Source organism: Neolamprologus brichardi, chromosome 2 (assembly GCF_056152115.1).
Source record: "Neolamprologus brichardi isolate AB-2024 chromosome 2, ASM5615211v1, whole genome shotgun sequence".
NCBI classification, from domain to species: domain Eukaryota; kingdom Metazoa; phylum Chordata; class Actinopteri; order Cichliformes; family Cichlidae; genus Neolamprologus; species Neolamprologus brichardi.
In genome coordinates this window covers 17,414,198-17,436,570 of record NC_142105.1, presented here as the reverse complement: position 1 = coordinate 17,436,570, position 22,373 = coordinate 17,414,198, and the positions used below count along the sequence as shown (strand labels likewise).

At 38.7% G+C, this 22,373-nt stretch overlaps 1 protein-coding gene across 3 annotated transcripts in view; it reads right to left on the bottom strand.

Moving 5' to 3' along the window:
- The window catches only part of il1rapl2 (interleukin 1 receptor accessory protein-like 2), a 446,246-nt gene that overhangs the window by 214,028 nt on the left and 209,845 nt on the right, over positions 1 to 22,373 (bottom strand). The window lies entirely within an intron of this gene.

The following is a 22,373-nucleotide window of genomic DNA, read 5'->3' as shown; positions in this document are numbered from 1 at the left end:
ACATTTTCACATTGAGCAGATATACGGTTTGCTGAGGTTACTACCTTTGGTGTGCTAGCTTGCTAACTCTTGCTGTTCAACAGTAAATAAAGAGAACAGGAGAACAGGTTTGTACACAAAACAAGGTCACAATATACTTATGAAACAAAAAGCAAACCTTGAGATGGTGCCTCAAATGAGGGAACTGTTATACTCAATAAGTATTAACCGTTAAACATTGCAGTTGTAACGAAATATAACTGAAAACTCCATTAACATTGACAAATACTCATATCCCTCATAAAGCCACGAGCTAAAAATAAAAAGCTGTTAGCATGACTTTGAAAACCCAAGAAGTGTTCATTTACAATAGGTCTGTACTTTGTGACTTCTACTAATGCAGGGGTCGGCAACTTGCGGCTCCGGAGCCGCATGCGGCTCTTTAGTCCTTATAGTGCGGCTCCGCGTGGTTTGCGAAGTATTTAGTTGAAGTGTATTTTATTTATGTTAGTTCTTTTTTTAACTTGTAGTTCTAAATTGGAAGATTATTGTGATATTGAAATATAAAAATAAAATTATATTCTATTATTTTTTCATCGCTCAAAATAAGCGTCACACTCGCGAAAGCCGGTGTACCCGCCAAAACGCCGTGCGAGACTTTCAAACCCAGGTAGGCCAATTATGGACCTTCGGATCCACATTATGTCAGCAGCTGTTCTCCACCGTGAACTATCTTAAAAACAAACACCGCTCACACCTCACAGATGACAGCTTAGAGTCCTGCGTAAAGATGAAAGTGACTTCGTACAGCCCCGATTTGCAGACGCTGTGCACAGAGGTTCAGGACCAGAAGTTGCATTGTAAACATATCACGGCAGACCCGACGATGTTTGTATGAAAACGCTTTTCAGCATCTCTTTATTGACCGCTTTTCACACACGGTTGCTGTACGAAACCACCGCTGTAGCTTTTCAGCTCACAGCCCGACACATACCAATAACAACACAACAGCAGAGAAAGCACAGACGTAAAGGCAGCGAGGTGTGATTGCGGGTCCCGCTCAGGTGCGTCTGACAATGGTGCTACAGACCACGCCCCACCACACACATTAACCAGGTAAAATACATATTTAGGCAGAATTTTGCAAATATCTATTTTTTATCTTTTAGCAGCATAGTGCTTTTTTCCAGTTATTTTTTAAAAGTCAGGTCAAGGCTCCAAAATCCCAAAGGCGATATAAGGGTCGTGGCTCACAACAGTTTTTGTTTGCTGGATCATTTTAGTTCAGCTGGGTGTCTTTCATTTTGTTATGTTTCTTTAAGAGTTCAAAATGTGTTAATTACATAAATAAAATGTAGTTTTCTCTGTAGCACTTCATGGATTTCATAAGCAACACACCTTAGTTGTTCACACAAAGCATAAAGGTAAAAAACTATATATGCAGTGTTATCTTCATTTTAGATGAAAAAGTATTTGCGACTCCCACTGTTTACTTTTGTGTGGAAACCGGGTCCAAATGGTTCTTTGGGTGTTAAATGTTGCAGACCCCTGTACTAAAGCTTCATAGATGAATTAATAATCCATAAGAAAACACTGGTTTATCATTAAGAAGCCATGTCAAGAAGCATATATATTTCCTGTTTTGTGTAAAAGAGTACTGAAACTTATTTCCAAGGTAATATGTTACGTATAACAGAATATTTAAAGCCAGTTCCTCCTGTGTTTGAGAAGATTTGTGTTCCATTCAAACTGTCTGAAAATTAAGAGTGTACCTGTACCTTAATATTACCCAGTGTTTTTGCAAATTCTTTCACTTTTTTCTTTTTGATAGATCAGGAGTTAGTTTATGTTAAAAGTGTTAAAAGTCAGTTTAGTCCTTTCTTAAGCGCACATCAAAAGTAGAGAGAGAAAGAGAAGCAAACAGAGAAGAGTGGAAGATTTCTTTCACTAAATGCGTTTAGTTAATTAACATTGTTAGAATGGACAAAGACAATTTCCAGAGAATTACATGATAATGTGCTGGTGATGTTTATCTCTTAAGCTAACCGTGGGGCAAATATAATGATTTTTTTCCCTTTTCATTTTAGTTGATTTATTGCGACAGCCGTTTATTGATTTCAGAGCAGCTGGCTAGATTAATATTATTACTTACATAATCATAACATCTAACCCTTTTATAATAATATAATATATACAGAATAATAATGTATTATTGTGTTTCTAATTATTTGATAAATAACTAAAATAACTGTGTTAACATTCATTTTCCGTTGATCTATGGAACTATGAAAACAGCACCTATTTTACTGGAAACATAAAACATCAGTCCTCATCTGTATATTTGAATTGTCAGAGCAGGTATTTTATACTTAAGTGTAACTGTTAACGTTTCTACTGCTACTGCTTCATGAAACAAAGCTTTTGACCCCAAAGAAAAAACAGCGTTAAGTATTTAAATTGAAAGGTAATTTCTATCTTGTGAAATTTACTTTTTACTTCCAGGAGTTTATCAATAATGTACATTATTGGTCTCTATTCCTTAATTGGACCTGCAAACACTTCAAAACCAACATACAAGTGCATTAGGTACACATGAAAATTTAGATTGATTATATTGAGTTTTTTGGGAAATTGCAAATCAAGTGAAATTAAAAAGGGTTTTTGTGATTGAGGTTATGGAGCTGGCTGTAAAACAGTGGCAGAAGGGAAAATGTCATAAAAGTGACAATGATGCAGTTAACTTTGACTTCACAGCCCCAGTAACTGTTACATTTCACTTCTAAACTGATGATGATGAAAAAAAAGCGATAACCCTACACTGGTCATACAGCATATTGCCACAAGTAACTACCTTCACACACATATAACAATGAGTGATTTTCCATTCTTAATCTACAGGGTTTATTTAATATGAAGTCATCATTTGCAGCTATAATAGCTTCAACTAAACAAGGTTCAGGAGTCTGTTTATGGGAATTTGTGACTGTTCTTTTAGAAGTGCGTTTTTGAGGTCAGACACTGATGTTGAATGAGAAGGCCTGACTAGTCAAGTTCTTCCACACTAAGCTGCTCATCCTTGTCTTGATAGACCTTGCATTGTGCCCTGTTGTGCAGTCATGTTAGAACAGGAAGGGGCCATCCCTAAAATGGTCCCACAAAGTTGGGAGCATGAAATTATCCAAAATGTCTTTGTATCTGAAGCAAAGTTGGAACTAAGAGGCAGAACTCAACTCCTGAAAAACAACCACTGACTCTACTCGTATACATAAGCCATTCATCATCACTGATTTGAATTGAAGTAATAAATCACTAAAAATGTTCTTCAAAACTGTAGCATGGTGGTGTGAAGGCACTTTTGTAACCCATTTTCTCACCCAGCAATAAAGTCGCAGCTTAATGTCACTTCCTGCGTGTTCATTTCAGGTCCTGATTCCAGCCTATTACTTCACATATTCCTCCTCTGAACTCAAAGATGGAACATTTTCTCCTCCATTACACTTTATGTTATTGTGTTTTTGGCTTCTGTTAATGTTCCTTCAAACCTTGTATTTTATCCCCATTCCAATCCATACACTACAAAATCAAAGATCCCACGGTGCTTAATCTGTAATGATTTCTCTCATAGTATCAAAATGTTGCATGTGCAAATACACTCCTCAGTATCTTAAGCTCAGACCTCACACTTATCATTCCTCTCTTTTTTTCCCCTCATAATCTCACCCTCTCGTTATGCGACTACATGTTTATTCAGAAACGCAAATTGGTTCTTCAAAAACACAATCTCTCCTCTGAAAAATATTTAGGTCAGTCTTTAGAAAGCGCTGCTACCACAGCTGGCATGAAAGGAGTTTCTTCTGCACCCCTCGACACACGCTGTGCTGGTATTTTGCTACTTTATCTGTAGCATACAGTTCTGTAGTTCAGACTGCAAATAAATCAGCCGAAAAGGCCTCAGTACACCAGTAAGAGGCACAGCAACATTTGCTCAGGCTTCACTGCAAAAATATTTAGTTCTGGAAGCTTGGTGATAAAGACTTTTACTTAAGTACTAATAGTAAACTAACATTAATTTGGGTAAGCACACTCTTTACATTCATTAATAGAGGAGCTATGTTATACTTAACAGGAAAACATCCCCCATGAGATCTCATAATGCACTATTACTCTCAATAAATAATTAACACTAATAGCTGCTGAATGTGTACCTGACAGCATATTTTAATTTATTTATATTTTTTAAATCTCACATTGAATAACAAATAATCTAACTATAACAACTTATGATTCCATAATTTTCCTGTTGTTGCTAGGCAACCTCTAGCCTTATTTTCATACTTTTAAAATTATTAGAGAGGTGATGTACTGTATTTACTTCCCGAATGCATCCATACACAAAATAATTTCATATTGTAAATCAACTTGCTGTGAGGTTGTAAACAGGAAAAATCTCTACGATAATACATTCAGTATAACAGATAAGTGGCTCCTGCTAAACAGAGATAGAAAAAATATTTCAACGAAAACCGGACCGATACATTGGCCAATATTTACTATTTGCAGATATTTTGTTATTGCTGTTTATAATGGCCGATAAATCAAAACATTAAAATGTAAGAAACACCCTTTAGTAGTGTTGATGTTGCATATGTTTTCCACCAGAGGGCATGATGTGAGTTCCTTGTTGGCAACTCAGGTTTTGAGGCAGCTGCATTGTCAGATTGTCTTAATAAGTTATCATAAATAATTGCACATAACCAAAGTTCTGTTTTTGTTTCATTTGTGAAAAAATAGAGGATACATCAGACTTTTAAATCACCAAATACTGGCATCCGTATGATACCAATGGCTGTGAATGTCACAGTCCTGGGTCGGTGACCCAGTGTTTTGATGTTGTTGTTGATGTTAATCTGTGAATTCATCGTGTTTATGACTTCTAGTGTTTTGGTTTGTGTTTCTAGTGCTCAGGTTCTTCTCTGCTCTTTAAATTCTGTTCTTAGGTTTTGTTCCTTTGTCCTCGTGTTTAGTGTAAGTTCAGGTTCATGTTTATTATTTTGTTCCCCAGTCAATCGTGTCTTATGTCACTCACTCCTGTCTCTGTGCTCCGTGTTCCCTTTGTTCAGTGTCAAGTCCACGTCTCTGTGTCATACTTCCTGTTTTACTTTGACGTTCCCTTGTCTCATGTCAGTGTTTTTAATTTTGCTTCCCCTCAGTCCCGTCGTGTTTGATTACTCCCAGCTGTGTTCTCCTCCCGTGTCTCATTCCCTCGTTATCCCTCAGTGTTTTTAAGCCCTGTGTTTTCCTTGTTGTTGTTGTACTCTCACCATGCTGTGTTTTTTTCCCCTCTGTGGTCCTCATACTTTTCTAGCTCTGTTCCCAGTTTAGTTGTCTAGCTTCCCAGTGTTTTAGTTCTGTTTTCGGGTTTTTGGTTCCTAGTATGTTTTTTTTTAAAGCTGCCTCTTTTAGTTCACCCTTCAGTTCTATATTTCACTGTCGAGGTGAAACACAGGATGAAAGACCCAAATGCAGGACTCACAGGACACAACTTGAGGATGGCTGATTTGTATGAACATTGCAGATGTGTAATAATTTCACAGGCAACATTTCTAATTAAAGGTTTTAGGCAGTAAATGGGTACTAATAACGAATGGTCACAGGCTAAATTCATTATGGATGTATCTTTTTAATCTCATCTGTTGTGTGCAGTTGTGTTTTTAATACATGAGATGTGTCACTCTTTCAGAGATGTCAAACTGTGGAGGAAAAGAAATGATGCAAAACTCTAGTGACAGAGTACTGAAAACAAATTTTGCATTGCCAAGTCTGTCAAGTAAAGTCACACAGGATGTGTCATGCTTGATTATATCCTATAAGCACAGAAAGCCTGTTTGATCCACATATTTTTTTCATCAAAGAAAGAGGGCCTTCTTCTGACTCGACATTATCTTTGACTTTGTATGCCAACCTTTCCTCTTGAGTAATTCAACTGAGGAGGTTAAACAAAAGTGAGTGGTGCTCCTTGTCATGGACTCTGTTTCCTTGGAGACAGCCTTTGTCAAAATGTATATGTCAAAATTAGCCAAAGTAAAAGTGATTTAGTCCCCCCTTCCAGGTAAAGCTTGTGATTGGTTCAATTCCATTGGAAATAAAGGATTTCCCTGTGAAATTTCTTAGATCTAAAGGACCAGCACATGGGATTTAATGGCTTCTAGTGGTTGAATATGCGAAAAAAATCTTGAAAGAAAAAAAGTTGAAAGAAGTGCTACATTTAAAAAAAGATATCCTAAATAGGAAGACTTTAAAGAATTAGAACAGAAAAGAAGGTAATTTGTGTGCACTTGAAGAACAAATTAGGGGACAGTTGTGAAATGTCACTCTGCTAAACCGCAAGGGGAAGAGATTAACATTTGGACCTATGACATTTTAATGGAGTGAACAGGGGAGATAATTTGGGATGGAACATATTGTTGTTCATTACGGGACCTCCCTCTGTGAGACATCACACACAAACACTGACCGGCAAGGCTGTGTGCAGGCCTGCATGTGTGTGTTCAGCAGTCACTCGCTGAGGTGTGCGCATCTGTAAGAAATGATTGATACATGTAACAGGCAGACCTCTCTTTCTCATTCCCCTCTGTTTACTGAGTGTGTGTGTCTTGGTGTATGTGTGATAGATACGTGTGAGTGCAGAGGTCTTAGTGTATTTGTCCAGACTCCATTAAACACCTGTTTGCTGGCCTAATGCGTATGGCCCTGTGGCCTCAGGCTGCTGCAGTAGTACAGCAGTAAACATCATGTACACACTAAAACTGTCATAAAAGCACCATTAAGATATTACTTTCAGTGATACAAGGTTTCACATACTGCAATAACAAAAATAAAACAAAAGAGAGTAAACCCCACTGGTGTTGACAGTGGCTTCAAGTAATGGTAAGATAATGAATTGTGACTGAGGAGCGATTGTTCTTTCTGCAGTTTGAAGTCGTGTCGTGTTAGACGCTCTGAGCATTTTCATAGCAACAAACGAGGCAGCCCGGTCATACTTGAGGACAGCAAGGTAAGCGAGACAGTCATATAATGTCTACTTGCTTCTTTGTACAATTATCATCTGTGCACTGCAAACTGAACGGCTGTTTAATGGTACATTAGCCTATGTGACAACAATTCCTTTTTAATGGCACGTGCATCAAAGAACGAGCCATTTCTAGTCTATGGTTGTAGGAAAATACCTGTTTGAAGGAGCTCTTTGTTTCAACTGAATGTGACGTCACACGGAAGTTCAGATTGAGTCGTGGCAAAAGAGCCCTGTTGAATGACTATGTTGCTGTTGCTGTACTGACACTATATTCCCAATGTATTTCTACTGGTTAACAATGGAAGATAAAATGTCTGTAACAGTGATGTGGGAAACGAGAAGTACTCTGCGAGTGCAAACCTTCGCCATGGCAGCTCAGTATTTAGTTTGAAGGGAATAGTATTGTTTTTTTTATAAGTAAAGATGATGTAGGTCTAGGTCCTGGACAACAGGTGCGAAGCTGAATAACTTGAGCTTATTACATAACTGCATATTTCGTTTTTTTTTTTTTTTTCATGTTTAACAGAGTTTTTAATGAAGCCACCCCAATCCAAAAGCATAAAAAATAAAAGCACATCCTCTGTGAAAGAAAAACTGGGATTTTCTGGAATACATGTTAATGATTAAGTCCTGTTTGCTGCTTATGAATTGCCACAGGCTGACTATGGGATACACCACTCCAAAAAACAAAAACAAAAGCAAAAAACGGAAGGAAACGCTGGATCAAGGTTTAACCTTCAGGGATCTCATCACTCTGTCCAGTTCCTGAGTGAAGCCACAAGGAGCAGATGTAGTGAAGGTGGATGTGTTCAAATACCTGGTTAATGAAACTAAGGGCCGATGATCCCTCATGGTGACACTAAAGAAGAAGACGACTGCTCCCTCTTCCTGGACTGCATTTCACTGACACACCACACACATCAGCATCAAGCATCAAAAATTGTAGTTTTTGTTTCCAAACCAAACCCGAGAACTACAAACAGCATTCTGCTCTCTTAACGCCAACAAAACATTAAAGTACATTCATTGGAAATGTTCTGTATTCATGCAACACTTTCAAAGAAGGGAGCATCATTCTTCCGCAAACAAGAAAAACACAACAACGACACATGAAAAGGCACGAGACTGAGCAAATTCACGCCCGTCTGATTTAACAAGACAGCTTACAGCTCAGACTGCACGAGAAAAGCTTAAGAAAAATCCACTGGTGGTAAAATCTTTAACAATATTTCTTCTATCCATCCATTCGCTTCCGCTTCTCCTTTTCAGGGTCGCGGGGGGCACTGGAGCCTATCCCACCTGTCATAGGGCGAGAGGCGGGGTACACCCTAGACAGGTCGCCAGTCTGTCGCAGGGCCAACACACAGGGACAGACAACCATTCACGCTCACATTAACTCGCACATTCACACCTAATGGCAATTTGGATTTTCCAATTAACTTATCCCCACAAACTGCATGCATGGTGGGAGGAAGCCGGAGTACCCGGAGGGAACCCACACAAACACGGGGAGAACATGCAAACTCCACACAGAAAGACCCCGGCCTGATGGTGGAATTGAACTCAGGACCTTCTTGCTGTGCGGCAACAGTGCTAACCACCGTGCCACCGTGCTGCCCATTGAATATTTCTTCTAGTCTAACAAAACGTTTTTAAGCTGCATGCCATAAATCAATCAAATGGAAGCTTATATATGCATATCTCTAACTAACTAACACAATTTGGGGTCAACTTGAAAGAAAGGCAGATCAGTCTTTGTACAGTGGGAGGACGTCACAATGTTCACAACATACAGCAAGCTAAAGAGCCTCTTTCTGTGAGGTGACAGTGCTAACCACGGCACCACTCTGCTGCACACCCTATTTAATTATTTAATGTAAAAATAAATGAATAAATACATTTGAGGTCAGCTTGACTGCTATATGAACTGTTGTGTATGTTATTTGTTGTAGCCATAACAGACAATATATCCTGAAAGCTCCAAAGTGCTAAACACTAAATAACAACACAAATTCTACACTCATAGTACACATAGGCTACATTTGTGGGTTTACTTTTTAGTGCAAGTTAACTGTGGGAGCTCCATTTCAGTTCATTATTGAAAGGTTAGGCCCTACTATAAAAAAACAACAATCACATGACCCAGTGAGCAAACACTTGGTGACAGTGGGAAGGAAAAACTCCCTTTTAACAGGAAGAAACCTCCAGCAGAACCAGGCTCAGGGAGGGGCCAGCATGACTGGTTGGGGGTGAGGGGTGGGAGACAGGACAAAAGACACACTGCAGAAGAGAGCCAGAGTGAAGAAGAAACATGGGAACTTCTCCAGCAGCCTAGTCCCTTTGCAACATAACTAAGGTAGGATCCAGGGTCACCTGATCCAGCCCTCACTATAAGAGTTAGCAAAAAGGAAAGTTTTAAGCCTAATCTGTCAAGGTCTGTGCTGTGGCAGGCAGGATGAGGGACCCAAATGTAGGACCCATAGACAGAAAGGTAAACTTAGAGCGACGGCTTTATATGCTGGGAAAGACTTTAACACTGAATACAAAAAAACCACCATTAGAAACATGAAACTCGAACTAGAAAAATAACCAGGAACTAGGAATTTGTCAGGCGCACAGAGGAAACCACACAGCATTGAGAGGGTGCAATGGGACAACAGACAGAGGAAAACTCAGGGCTTAAATACACAAGGGAGTAACGAGGGAATGGGAAACAGGACGGAAACACAGCTGGGACTGATCTGACATAACGAGACCAGGAGGAAGCAAAATTGAATACACTGAACACAGGAGAAGGCCCTATCAAAATAAAACAGGAAACACAAAGACCAAAACCCAAATTCAAGACACTCAAGCTTAACACAGTGACTGCGGAGACATCGGGAACATAGAGACATGAAACATGGGGGAAAGGCACAGAGTAGACATGGGAACAGAGGCTAAAACACAGATTAACACTGAAGGAGGGAGAACTAAGATCACTGAGAGCTTAAAAGCCAAAACCACGAATAACAATAATCAAAGAATATTAATTCAAACCCTGAAACACAAATACCAGGTCGCAGACCCACCACTGTGACATAATCTCAGACATAGAGAGAGTGTCTTTTCAGGTGTCAACGTGTCAGTTTTTTCACTCTAAACATGAATAGTACCATAGCTCGCATCTCTTCCTGCCTGCACTCACCGTAACAAGCTGCCTGTTGCACCGTCTAATTCTGTAAAGCACTGTCCTAATGGCCTCAGCATCAGCCACTGACATGACCATCGCGTTGATAACCTGCACGTTGCAGCACCACTTAACAGTAACATTATCGCTGACACTGGCTGTCTATGCAAACGACATGTATAACACTGATTGTCACAACCTTAATGAAACTGTGTGGCAGCCATGTTGGGGCTCTGCAGCAAATATCAACCTGCCATTTGCCGCCTATCGCTGCTAATTGTACGGGGAGCACTTTAATAAGCCCACAGGGTGCCAGCCAAGTCGGTTATCATATGGATAATGTTCTCTGCATCCGCGTCTCTGTCATGGCTGTCAGTGCAATCAAATTAGCATGACTGAAGCACTTAGAATTTACATCAGTATGGGTGATAGCCCACTAGTCTAACTGTAGTACTTTACATTTATGGAAGCAGTAATGATCGCTCAGCATCCATTATCTCTCTCTCTCTTTCTCTCTCTGGCTGTGACTGCTTCCTCACAAGCTTCTTTTTTTCTCCATCTTACTTGTATACCTGCCTGCCCTCTTCTTCTGTCCATTTTAATTATGTGTAATCATTGATTCTGTGCAGCTTTGCCATTATATTGTGATTACAGAGCCTGCAGTTGTCAGTCTCTCGCTCTCTCTCTCTCTCACACAGCCAACCACACACACACACACACACACACACATTGTAGTGGAGCCCTAATGAAGTGTCAGCAGTCTGCTTGCAATGGAACCCAAACAAATGAAAAGCACACACACTGCCACATGTCAAAAGGCACTCCTCTTCCAGCTAATAACATGTCACTACTGCTGACACTGCACTATCTACTTAACCACCACTGCCTGAATGCACGTGTGTGTGTGTGTGTGTGTGTGTGTGTGTGTGTGTGTGTGTGTGTGTGTGTGTGTGTGTGTGTGTGTGTGTGTGCACGTGAGACATGAGATAGAGTGACAAAGATATGCTGTGTTCATGTATGTTTTTGTGTGTTTGGACAGGAGTGAACCAAGTTGGCCATAGTGAGCACACTGAAATGTCTTTTATTGTAATGATAAGGTGCTGATGTCTAAGCTGTAAGTAAGGTTTAGTAATTCATTCTTTCTTTTGCAAGCCGTTCCCTCAGACACCAATTAGAAAAAAAAACCTCTTCTTTGAGAAATGCTGATGTGTTAAGTGACCCGTGTGCAAAATTCAAGCCTGAAAGCATGAATTAGCTTAAGGTAATTACTCCCATCGTAGTTATTGATGCATAATTTAACTGAATGATTCTCAAGATGCACTCGGTAATTGTGAGCCGTGCAAAGCAAAAAAGAGGTTACTGAGATTAAAGCGAGTCCATAACTCATAAATCTTATAAGGCAGAGCTATGTAATTCCAGCAGTCTGTGTGAATCTGGCTGCACCAAACATTACAAAAAAGGCAAAACGGGACACTGTTTTCACATCACATGTCACCGCTTGACCCCCACATTGAAACTGTATTCACAATGTGGAGCTCCCATTTTACACTAATGATTTCACCTCATTGATCTGCAGGTGGTGGGAACTCACAAGGAAGCTCTGCAGTGTTCCTGCACAGGCAGAAGATAGCAAGCTGATGAACAGACATGTAAACATAGTTTCAAATGCTGATCAAAATGATATACACAATGTACTTAGGCAAATACATGATGGATGTTTTTATGTGTTTATGTTGAAACTCCAGAAATCACCTTTTACTTTTTCTACTCTAACTTGCTTTCCTGTCTCCAAATCAAAAAAACAATTTTTAGTGGACTGATGTGAATCTGTTCACTGTGGAACTTTGAACAGACAGATGTAAACAGCATCTGTTTTGCATTGGCTTCATGTTTCAGTAAGCACACTGCCAAAACACTATTAGCCATAGATAGGCCTCCCTGGATCTCTCATCGCAACCTTGAAGCAGTGCGGGATCATCTTGACAGAGAACAAAACAAAAAGCAGCAACATCCAATGAAAAGCTTTGAATGTTGTTCAAGAAGCCTGGAAAACTACTCCAGAAGACTACTTTGGAGTAAGAGAGTTCATGCTGTGTTGAAGAGTAAAGATACCATGCCTTACATGCTGTATTTCCATGTATGCTTACACATATTCAATGAATCAGTGCACCTGTTTCCCATTTTCCTTGAAAAGCCACCCCCTTCCTGGCAAAATGACTTTTTTGCACAGTCCTGGATCCTTCCTTGTCAATTACACTACTCTTTCATAGTAAATAATATGTATAACATAGCATAGTACAGTTAAAGAGCTAAGACATTGTCTACACTAAATGGGTAATGAACCGGTTCTTGCATAGCACTTTTCAACCCAACTTGTGCACGCAGAGCACTTTATACAACACACCTCATTCACCAGTTCACACAAGCCCTGTTTTCTAGTGTTTCCTGCCTACATTGACTCTGATGAACACACCAGAGAGCAACTTTGGGTTCATTATGTTGCTCTGGCATGTAAACTGTAGCACCGAGATGACCTTCTCTATCTCCTGAGCTACAGCCATTCCAAATGTATAAGCAAATGTATGTGTGGAACAAAAACTCACATCCTTGCAGCCTGAAATTCATGTGTTGCATGCTCTTACTCTGATAGTTCCTGATGCTTACTTCCAGCATTTTTTGCTGCATTGGACAGGAAATGTGTGCTAAAGAATTTTCTTCATTTTGGTGCCTAATGTGAAAAATAGCTAAAATTATTTGCTAGTAAACCTCAAAGTGAGATACTGGTGATGTCTGAAGCATTTTGCTAGAGTTGTCTTTTAAAGTTTATGCAGGTCCAACCTGCAAATTTTATGCTATGAAAAAAAGGAGTCCTGTAAATAACAACTTAAAAGATTCACACCAGAATCAATAGCTGAGCTCCAGAGGCATTCATTACTGAGTGTGTTTCAAAACCAGAGCAAGTAAAACTTATTTGGCTGCATTGCTGTGATATTTTTGACACATATTTACAGTTCACGGGCTTTCACTTTGCTTCATGTGTCAATAAGAATCCAGCGGCAGGTGTTCATCAAAAAAATGCCTGTAAAAAAAAACCTGGAATAAGATGAGCTGAGTTAATAATCCGTTGCTTGTTAGAGCTGGCTACACTTGTGAAATTAAATCACAGTAAAATTAAAATGCCTTCACCAAACAAATACAACGAAAATCTGTGTGTGTGTGTGTGTGTGTGTGTGTGTGTGTGTGTGTGTGTGTGTGTGTGTCTGTTCACAGCACATCAGAGCCATCATTAGCAAAGAATACTGAGTCACACAGGTGTATGTGTAGGACACAGATGCAAAAGAAAAAAAAACCCATTGTTGCCAACATTATCCAGGTACACACACACACACGCGCGCGGTGTCTTTGAGGTGTTTGTGTCTGTGTGACTGTGGCAGATGGCCTAAATTATACAGCTGAGGAGAGAGTGAAAATCACTCAGAGGCGGTGAGCTCTTCGCCTCTTTAACTTCCTGTCTATCTTTTTGACTGCCTGTCTGTATCGTGTCTAAATCTGTCGCTTTTTTCTTCAACCGTAAGGCTAAAACTGGGAAATCATTGATTGTTTCACTGCAAAAAACCATCACCAAGAACTTTAGATAGCACACCTGTACACCTTCTTATTCACGCAGTTATCCAATCAGCAAATCACACGGCTGCAGTCCAGTGCATAAACTCCTGCAGATGCAGGTGTGCAGCTCGACTGACTTTGATTGTGACATGGTTGTTAATGCATTATCTGGGTATTCCTAAAACTGTTGGTGTCCTGACACGTGAATGCACAACTGTCTTTAGCTTAAAAAAATGATAACAAAATAGTTCAGCCCACAGAGACTAAGCAGCTGCAATAACTTATAGTTTCACCAATCTTTCCACCTGTGGTGACTAGGAATGCTAATGTCTTAATGTCCTAAAACATCTTAAACCAAAAGTAACAAATATGATTTAAAAGTAGAAAGTACTGATATTGGTTTAAAAATGTAGGGAGAAAAAGTAAAACCTTGTCAGAAAAATAACTCCTCAAGTAAAGCACAGTTACCTGAAAATTCTACTAAGCGCAGTAACAAAGTATTTGTACTTTGTTACTTCCCATTTCTGAGGTTTGCAAAACATATGCAATATAGTAACCATGTCAACAACTTCAAAGGATTTGCAGAACCAATTAATTCACCATTGCTAAAAACGTCATCATCAGCCGTCAGTATTTAAACCTGACATATCTGATTTTGGATCCGATGCAGTTTCCCTGTTTTCAGCTGTCACCTATTCTTTAACTCTTTACAGCTTGACAGTCTACTAGGATCAACTCTTGAACTTTTTTTCTGAACTGAGTGATTTCTGTCATATTTCAGACCTGCTTATAGAAGAAAAGGACTGGTTTGCACCACAAGTTAGTGAGGGTGGTCTCTGCCTAAGCAGTGATCTTTGGAAAGGATAGTGATGGTTGTCACACTGCATCTTTATTTAATATACACTCAGGTATCAAAATGTATCATTAAGGGTACAGGGGAGGTCATCACATGTCGTCTTCATAGGGAAAGAAGTTAAGGAAACACGTTTAACATCTAGAGGCTAACTTTGTCTTTCACCCATTTGGCGCTGAGGCAGTGCAGAGTTGGCTCATCAGTGTGTTCTCACTGTAAATAGCTCCAGGACGCAGGCAGAAACAGTGCTGATGAAAAGAGTTAGCTTGTGTTCTGGTTTTATGGGCCATGCCTTTGCTCTAAATGTTGAAAGCGCTACAATGCTAAGGTGGTAATTATTTGCAGATTCATCACAACAAGCATCAGCCTCTTGGTTTTGATTTATTGTGAGTATAAAACATTCATTGTTCCAGGCCTTAATCAGGGAACCACACAATGCAAGCCAGCCCACCTTATCACAAAGGTCCCCAAAGTCCCGTGTTGTTTATGTGCTGATAACTGTTTGATTAGCTACAGTTATGTTTGGTAATGTGCATCACTGAACACAGATATTAAAGAAATGAAATGTATGTTTAGAAGGGGACTCAGACATTTAGTGCGAACTTGTCAAAATTTAGTTTAAATACTCACATCTACTGTGCCTTCAGTCCTTTAGATACACAAACTGATAATTCACTTCTATCTGCATGCGTAACACTCGATTATTATCCATCTTATAAGAAACGTCTGAAGTTGTGCAATGATACACACAAACTTTTCACATCAGTATTTTTGCCGTCAGTATTATTTCAGTCAAATATGGATTTCACATCAGCAGATGAATAAAAGGCAAAATAATAGATTTGATTAATTGCTCATTTCTTCATGTTTTCTCGCTATCGTCTGTGCTGGTTCTGAAATTAAACGCACTAATCTCACATCAACGCAAACTGACATCTGCAGGGTTCAATGGTATGGAAAACTCATTAGAGCTCAGGGGGTTTGCTCTGAGCTTTGACACGCTTCTTCATCAATCTCTGGTTATCTTGACTGATGATGTAATGAATTCAATATCATGTATAAATTTCAACTAGAAATTGAAGACTGTTGTTCTGTCAGCATGTGTAGTTCATGCCAGCTGAAATATTTAAGGTGTACACAGACAAAAGAAAGCAGATCAGTCAGGTCGTCTCTTTTTTTACTTTGTTCACGTCCCAATGCCGAGTCTGAGCTAGAATGCCATTTTCAAAACTTTTATAAATCGCATTAATCATTTCTTAAATTTTAATTGAAGTCCATTTTTATATGAAAATATGTTTTTTAAATAGAAAACACTTTTTTTCCCTCTGAGATTAGCTAATTAAATTTGTGTTAAAAGACACAAAGAAATGAACTTTTCTGGAAAATGAAGTTTCTGCAGTGAAACAAACTGTGTCACAATCTGCTGCGTGGAGTGCGGTTCTTTTTTGACGACCGTTTAGCGTTTTCGGTTGGTTGTTGTCACAAAGTCCAACATTTTTCTCCTCAGGAAAGCACAATGAACAAAATACTGAAAGCACAAAATTAGGGACACACGGGCTACACCAGGTAGGAAACACATATATGAAATAATATCATAGGGATATAAGGAAATAAGAAACAATACACAATCAGATATACCTGTTCAACTGTTAATGCAATTATCTAATCAGTCGCATGGCAGCAACTCGATGCAGTCATGCGTCCAAAAGTGAATTTGAATTTGGGGGACAGGCTTGTATTTCAGAAACTGCTGATCTACTGGGATTTCCCCACACAATCATCTGTAGGACCAAGAGAATGGTCCAAAAAAGACAAAATATACAGTGAGCGGAGGGCAGACATGAATGATTGCTAAAAAACTCAAAAAGCAGTTAAAATAAGCAGCCTCTCAATGAACAACACATAATCCTTCTAAGTGGATGGTTTATAGCAGCAGAAGATCCCAGTAAGTGTCACTCCTGTAAGCTTAGAATATGAAACAGAGGATTTACAGAGAATCACCAAAACTGGAGACTAGAAAAATGCTGTTTGGTCAGATGAGTCTCGATTTCTGAACGAAAACATGAAAGCAGGGATCTGTCCTGCCTTGTGTGATTGGTTCATGCTGCAGGTGTTCAAGTAATGATAAGTGAACATTTTCTTGCACACTTTGGACCCCTTAGTACTTCAGTTCAGTACAACTGAGCAACCTGTTTGAGTATTGTTGCTTACCAGGTTTCTTGGACATGACAGTTCATTGTACTGAAACCAGATTTCAATCCAACAGGGCACCTTTGGGATGTGGTAAAGCTTTTGGAATGTACAGCTGTGTGATGCTATCATGTCAATACAGACTAAAATCTCAGAGACATGTTTCAGCCACAAGAATTAATGTGGTTCTGAAGGGGCTCCAACCTTTAGAAAGATGTAGCCAATAAAATGCCTGGTAAGTATAAATACCAAACTCTATGAAACACTAACAGACTACATGTCCAACATCTAACAAAATTCAAAATCCTGGGACAAAATTGAGGCACCACAACACAAACAGGGTGTGTAATGCAACCAACTCTGTCTTCATCTGAGAGTAAACCAGGAAGAAACCAAATTGGAAATTTATGACAATAACTTGGATAATGGGGATTTTTAAGACTTAGTCATCCCATTTAAAGCCTTAAAGTGAGACTATTTCTGCCTTTTTAAGAACTCCATCCACTCTATAATGAATCTATGATGAATGTGTTTATATTTTACTGATATAAAGTCAACAAGCAAAGCACCATTTATACAACAGTCACTGTGTAATACTGACTGATTTATTGTCTGATTTTGCCATTACAGCAGGTGTCAAAGTTCAACAGAACACATTTGCACTGACGGTGAGAGCAGCGATTGTCAGGTTGATTACGGTCAGCAGTCGCCTCTCGCAGCAGATGAAGGTAGCATATCTGAATGTGGAAATCATTCACTCTCAGAGGGCAGGGGTGAAATTGGTTATGACACAGGCTTAAATATTTTTTTCTCAAACATTTACAACAGGTTTTTGACAATGCTGACAAACCCTCGGCAGCATTGGTAGCTACTTTGTGAGCTTGCGGGAAATTCAAAATCCATGAATATTTCAGATTTTGGAGAAGAAACGTGGAAAGTGGAACAAAGACAGCAACACACTTGCTGATGATTTTGTTGTAGGAGGAAGAACATGACCTAAGACTTGCAAGGCTTATAATTAAGGTGATAATGTAACATCTTGCAAAAGGTTCTACACAATCTCCTGATCATAATGCTGCAAAATCATTTGCATGCATTACAGTTTAATGTGCAGGCAGAGAATCACACTCTACACTCTCTCTCTGTGATATGTCATTCGGCTCATTTGTATTTCCTGCTCTTTACTTCAATTGTTTTTTTTTATTTAGCTTTTTTTCTTTTATGCATCATCCTTGACAATTTTCTCTGCCACAACATCATTTATTCGCTCTTTATCTTCTTCCTACCTTTTATTTCTCTGTGTCTGTAATTACTTTCCACATGGTGGTTCTTTAAGTGCATAAGGACACTCACACAGACGCAGGTGAATAATCCTCGCTTCCGACAATGGCACGCTTCTTCAATAGATGAGCAGATATCACTTATTTATGCCTTCAGAACTTCACAACTACACCTTTGCACTGCTAACATAAAAAGGATGTGGGGAGAGAATAGGATTCATTGGTTGGGGAGATCAGGTGACCACCCCAAGTGCTGGAAACAAGGAACAGTGGGCCCAGTTTCAATGAATATTGAATCTGGTTTTCCCAAACTTCTGGTCTTCATCTGTTCAGCTTTCACCAGGTCACCAGGATGACGTCATTATTTCTGCTCTTTTTAGTGCAAAACTCTGACTGACAACGTGGAAAGGCTAAAGGAAACGAAATTACCATCTGAGGAACATCTTTGCTCGGACAGAAAGCAGGTCTACATGTTTCCCAATAAGCTACTTCATATATTTTTAAATGTGTTATCTTTTGGCACTGTAGCAGCAGGGTGCTTACATTACCTGACTCTATATTAAAAAGAAACGTCTCACAGAGTCAACTCTTATATCTATATTATATATCTATATTATTTGCTGAGTTGAGTCACGTTTTGGTATCCAAATATTTTAAAGTCTGCCCTTCAGTTCAGACTCATGTAAGTCTCACAAGAGTTTATGAAAGATGATGGTTTTTAGTTTATGTGAAAACAGTTTTCATGCATGAATCCTTTAATGTGCATGATTACCCTAAAATAATCGTACCTTCTGTCCTTTCGGAAGTGATACTGGATATGTGTGTGTGTATGTGTGTGTGTGTATGCGTGCATATAATATGCAAGCTGGGGACAAGAAGTCGCCAAATTAATGAAATTTTTGCTGGCGGGCCAGACAGGCAGCAGCTAACGCAGTATTATAAACACAAATGTTCACCTGGACCTTTAATTAAATTTCAGCTATTTCTGTGTGAAAGGGGGAACAGGGGGCTCCAGAGAGAGGGCAAGAAATGTAAAAGTTTTTTTTTTTTGGATGGCAAGACGTTTTAGCTTCTTCCTAATGTGCAGCATAATTGCCAATCAACCCAAATGTAGTGAGAGAAGATCTCTAGCCTAAATGTTACATAACATTTTACAGTTTTAGGCTTCAACAAATGGTATTTAAGCTTTAGTGTTATATAAGAGAGGTATTTAATCTGAAATATGTGTCGCCCCATGCAAAACATACAGAATACATGGGCGTTTAAACTGCACCAGACTGTGTGGCACAGATTTGAGGAGCTTGGTCTTGTTTGTAGCAGCTTGATGTCCTCTGTGTGTGTTTTATCGACGATGAAGACAACAAATGGTGCAAATGTAAAATTTGTGGCTGCTTAAATTTTCTGACTTATTGCTTTGAATGTGCTGCAGTAATATTAGCAACAGTTTTGCACCTATTGCCATTTTTAACAACCAAAAACTTAAATTATATTACAGTTAATTACTATAGCTGCAAAACAGTGAAGTTTGAAAGTAGGACTTCACAAAGAAAGAAACCAGAAGAATAAACTCTGCCTTTCCAATCACTTATAACAATTAATAGATCTAAATTGTATAAGAAATTACTGTTTGTGATCTTTAAGAATATGTCATATTGTATTGATTTCTAATCAGATTCACTGAATTGTTTTTTCCTATTAGATTTTATGGCTCTGTGAGACTGATTTGCAGGTGTTATTGCTTTAGCCACAAGAAAACTAGTTGATCATCATTTAAATTTGTAGCCGTGCATTTGAGAGCATTAATTTATCTCTCTAAGCATTGCTGTTATTACTGTGTACAAGCTTTTATGCATTCTGTTTGTTGAGGAAATTATTAGATGGCAGCAGATTGACACTGTGACAGAAACAAATGTGCTTCTGACATCTGTTCTCAGTGCAAATGCTGATTTATTATTATTCAAACAAAATACCGGCTATTTACCAGCTATGTTCATTCACTGTATCTTGTGAATGAACATCCCACACTTCTTCATTGTGCACGATGCACTCTGCGTTTGGCATTTTGTGTCTCTGCAAAATAAAAACCAAAATAAACCCAACACATCGCTGATTATTTTGGCTTTGAAAATGCTTCAGTATTAATTGTTGCTGTCATTTTATTACTCTAGTAATCAACCAAAACTCGAAGCAGTGTGATAAACAGGTAAACGGTGCAATACTGTTTCTCCTCTGGAAAAAAAAAAAAACAGGTTGGAAATTTCTGGCTTCTGCCTTCAGATTTAATACAACATCATTATGTCGTCCAGGAAGGGAAAATATTGCCTTAATTTCCTGCCTTTTTCTGACTGCGTTGCTACCTTTATTATATCCCTTTGCGTTACTATCTATTTATTTCCATCTCTCTTTTTCCCAGTAATTCATTTGAAATGGTGTAATGGAGGCTTTGCAGAGGTAAAACAAACAAGATTTAAATAATAAGAAAAAAAGCAAACAAGATAACAATTTCCATTTTTGCGAGTAAAGATAAAAAGTGTCTGTGTCTGACAGGCTGAACAATCTCTCCTTTTTTCCTCTTTCTCTCATCATTTCAGTTTATCAGGTTTATCCTGAAAAACCTCAATAAAACCTTCAACCTAAATGTAACCAGACACTTAAGTATTCCCATGGCATGTGAGTATTTCTCATCATGGTACAAATTATGCAGCTGTGACAATGTTTACCTGTTAACACCCACAAGTTTCGTTCTTAAATTAAAAAAGTGACATTTTGCACACCTGGCTTTTAACAGATGCTTCATTGTGTAGATCACAGATCTTCTGTTAAACTGAGCACAAAGTGTCTGTTTCAGCGGATCTACAGTATGTCTGAACAAAGCCTCGTTAGCAGAGGGAGCTCCGCAGGGATCCCCGTTATCTACAGCTTTATTTCCCCTGTAGCTTAATGAACTCTAGATTAAAAGTCTCAGTACAGTCTTTCTAAATATGCTGATGACACGGCTTCAATGGGCCTTTTCAAAAGGATTTGGGTAAAAATGGGATGAAACTAGGAGAGACCGGAGAAGAAGTACACAATACACTGGGGAAGACGGAGAAAGTCTTATTTGAAATGTTTTGAAATGATTGCAACCTCAGGGTTAAAGGAATAGATTTAAAAATACATGCCAACTTTAAAAGTATGATAAACTAATGCTACATAATTTATTGTTTTTATTATTTAAGAAATAAGACTTGTTGGGTAGATTCAGTCCGAAAGTTTAGGTGATCCAATGAGTATGAGTGAGGGATATGACTTTGAATTTTACATACTGCATCCTTTTTAGTCATTATTGAGCTAACAGCATAATGTTTGCTTGTTCTGTTTGGTGCACAACCTAAATTAATTCAGGGGTGGACCACAATTTTTGCACTAAATGCAGAGTAGAAAAGTCGGTGACCAAAGTTAATGCTGTAACTCATGTGTGAAAATGAAAACAGAGTCTGCTTAAATCTGCTTTGGGTAGATTTTTGAGCAACTAAAAAAATGTCCTAATTGTCTCATTGAAGAAAAACATGACCAATGACAACAGGGGGATCTCAGTAAATAGAAAATTTAGAAAAAACAGTTGCCACAAGCTTGGACTCAAAGGTACAGTATGTAAAATCTCATGACTTTCATGTCAGTAGATTACAACCAACTTCTGTTTTCTTACCAGCTCAATTCGAGTGCATAATTCAAGCCACGGTGGCTGCTGTAGGACAAACAAATGCAGTGAGTTTAGGCTGTTAGTCCGTTATTTACCTCTTCTGTCAATGTGTCCATGTCTATTTCCTCTGTTGAAAACTGTAAAACTTAAAAGTAATCCAATACAAGTTGATGAGGCAGTGAAACTAACTTCATCCAGAAAACTTCTGTAAAGCGGATCTAGCGTTGTTAGCAAATAAACTCTTATACCCTTAAATCTCTAGTACCATGTAGCTATCAGTTTTATGAATATCAAGTTTTAAAGTAGCAGTGTAAGCGTGAAAAATACTTTCACACCAAATGACTGGGAAAGAGCACCATCAGTACGGTTCAGTCCTTATCAGTTAAAGAGGACTCACATGACACAGCAGCTGGGATGTTGGGAGTTGTTTTGGATCAAGACTGATCCACAATGACTCCAACTTGCAACTTATAGAAGCTAAAATCTCTGCTGCAATCTCTGTGTTAACAAAATACTCTGAGGACTACGTGGCTATAAATAAG